Genomic DNA, 3,245 nt, shown 5'->3' with positions numbered 1-3,245 from the left:
TATTCTCAATAGATGTGACCCCTACTTTTGTCCTAATTATTTCATTACGCATCCGGTCCTTTCTCGTGTGACCACACATCCATCTCAACATACGCATCTCCGCCACCGACATCTTATGGATGTGGCAGTGTTTCACTGCCCAACACTCCGTACCATATAACAATGCTGGTCTAATTGCCGTCCGGTAGAATTTTCCCTTCAATCTATTAGGCATGCCGGGATCACAAAGGAAACCCGTAGCACTCTTCCACTTCGACCAACCAGCTTTAATCCTATGGGCAACATCTCCATCTACTTCTCCATCCGTTTGGATAAGAGATCCTAAATACCGGAAGCAATCCGAGGCCTGAACAACTCTCCCATCTAGGGTGATTGTCCCTGCCTCCCTACTCCTATGGCCGCTAAACTTACACTCCAAATATTCTGTCTTACTTCGACTCAACTTAAAGCCTCTAGATTCTAGAGTTTGCCTCCATAGTTCCAACTTCATCTCCACTCCTTCTTTCGTCTCATCAACCAACACAATATCATCTGCAAACAGCATGCACCATGGTATACCATCTTGAAGTGAACTTGTTAGTTCATCCATAATGATGGCAAAAAGAAATGGGCTTAGTGCGGAACCTTGATGCACTCCAATCGTAATAGGAAACTCTTCAGTCTTCCCAACACTAGTACGTACACTCGTGCATACTCCCTCATACATGTCCTTTATGATGTCAATATATTTCCGCGAAATGCCTTTCCTTATCAAGGCCCACCAAAGTACTTCCCTTGGTACCTTATCATATGCTTTCTCCAAGTCAATGAAAACCATATGCAAGTCTTTCTTCTTATTTCGATAGTGCTCCATTAATTGTCTCATTAGATGGATGGCTTCCATAGTTGATCTTCCCGGCATAAAGCCAAACTGGTTTTCCGAGATCTTCACCGTCCTCCTTAGCCTTTGTTCAATCACTCGCTCCCAAAGTTTCATAGTGTGACTCATTAATTTGATTCCCCGATAGTTGGCACAATCTTGGACATCGCCTTTGTTCTTATACAAAGGGATTAAGGTACTTTTCCTCCATTCTGATGGCATCTTATTGTTTCTCCAAATTTTGTTGAAGAACGTCGTCAACCATTCGATTCCTCTTTCTCCCAAACATCTCCAAATCTCAATAGGGATGCCATCAGGTCCTACTGCTTTCTTCAACTTCATCTTACTTAATGCCATTTTGACTTCACCCTTTTGAATTCTCCGCAGGCATTCATGATTTATCATATCGTGATGGATACTTATATCTCCAACATCTTGTTGGCGATCTCCATTAAATAAGTCATCAAAATAGGACCTCCATCGTTCCTTGATATCCTTATCTCCAACTAGGACTTTCTGGTCCACATCCTTCACATATTTAACTTTTCCGAGATCTCGCGTCTTCCTATCTCTCATCCGAGAAATTCTATATATGTCTCTTTCCCCTTCTTTCGTATCCAATCTTGTATACAGATCCCGATTCACCTTTGCTCTAGCATCTCGTATGACCTTCTTTACTTCCCTTTTAGCCTCTTTGTATTTTTCGTAGTTCTCGTCACTCCTACATTTCCCCAATAGTTTATAGGATTCTCTCTTACTCTTTACTGCTTGTCGTACTTCTTCTGTCCACCAAGATGTGTCCTTACCCGGTGGCATGCTACCTTTAGATTCCCCTAGAACTTCCTTCGCTACTTCCCTTATACTATGCTCCATCTTATTCCATATCGAATCTATATCTGAATCCATATTGCAAGTCCAAATATCTTTTTTGGTCATCTCATCCACAAATTTTTGTTGATTCTCCCCTTGCAATTTCCACCACTTAATCTTAGTCTCTACTTGAGCTGTTTGTTTTCTTATACATTTCCTACTTCGAAAATCTAGCACCACTACTCTATGTTGGGTTGTCGTACTCTCACCAGGGATCACCTTACAATCAATATAACTCTTTCTCCAAGCACTCCTTACTAAGAAGAAGTCAATTTGGCTCGCATTACCGCCACTCCGATAAGTCACTAAGTGGGATGTTCTCTTCATAAACCATGTGTTCATGATACTCAAGTCATAGGCTGATGCGAATTCCAAAATATCATTTCCTGCTTCATTCTTATCTCCAAAACCATACCCTCCATGAACACTCTCAAACCCATCTCGCCTAGAACCCACGTGTCCATTGAGATCACCCCCTAGTACCATTTTTTCATCCCTAGGAACCTGTTGCACCACTTCCTCTAAGTCATCCCAAAAAGCTTGTCTTATAGACACATCTAATCCTATTTGTGGCGCATATGCACTAATGACATTCACAACCTCATCCCCTATCACTAGCTTAACACTCATAATTCTATCGCTCTTCCTAGACACCGCTACTACCTCATCAATATACTCCCTATCAATAAGAATACCTACTCCATTTCTACCCTTATCCTTTCCTGAGTACCAAAGCTTATAACCCCAAGGAGCTATCTCTCTAGCCTTGGCTCCAACCCACTTGGTTTCTTGTAGGCATAATATATTTATTCTCCTCCTCTTCATAACATCTACAATTTCAGCTAATCTTCCTGTCAAAGAACCTATGTTCCATGTCCCAAAGCGTAACCTACTACCCTTACCCCTACCCCTACCATTACCGTGGACTAGCTTATTTACCCGCAACCCTTGCATATTTGACACCACCCCCGGGTCCTGGGGTGGCGCGCCGCTTCGGGGCGACGACCTAGCAACCCTTGCACATTTATCACTACACCCGGGTCTAGGAAGTGCAGCGCGTCGCTGAGTAGGGAACGCCCCAACGGTATTTATATTATGGTTCATGTCATAAGATGTGGCTAAGTTTTACGCTGACCGCCACAAACCTACCGCAACCCTCCTCCTTTGTCCGGGCTTGGGACCGGATGTAAAGGCCACCAAGTGACCCTCACAGGCGGAGTTGATTTCAATTCCTAATACTTAATTAAAAACAGACCTAAAAAGATATTGGTGGAAAATAATCATCGCATGGGATTAATCCCATGCCAAGAGTGCAAATATGCTCTGAACATCAACATACGAAAATTAATCTAACTCTGTTTTGGGGAATTTGAAATAGATCTAAAAGGATTCAGACGATAAAGAGTCAGAAACAGATCTAAAAGGATTCAGACGATAAAGAGTCAGAAGTAGCTGGAAATTCGTATCATATAATGAAATCAGTGGGAATCCGTCTGATTTTCTTCATCATTCATCC

The 3,245-nt window shown here is 42.3% G+C and overlaps 1 non-coding gene across 1 annotated transcript; it reads right to left on the bottom strand.

Annotated features, from left to right (window-relative positions):
* Window positions 1-3,166: 3,166 nt before the first annotated feature.
* Window positions 3,167-3,245, bottom strand: LOC136234485 (small nucleolar RNA R12). The gene has a single exon (XR_010691366.1). It is a non-coding gene; the product is annotated as a small nucleolar RNA R12 (small nucleolar RNA).

The sequence above is a fragment of the Euphorbia lathyris genome, chromosome 6 (genome assembly GCF_963576675.1).
Source record: "Euphorbia lathyris chromosome 6, ddEupLath1.1, whole genome shotgun sequence".
Lineage (NCBI taxonomy): Eukaryota > Viridiplantae > Streptophyta > Magnoliopsida > Malpighiales > Euphorbiaceae > Euphorbia > Euphorbia lathyris.
The sequence above is the reverse complement of the archived record's forward strand: the minus strand, read 5'-3'. Positions and strand labels throughout refer to the sequence as shown.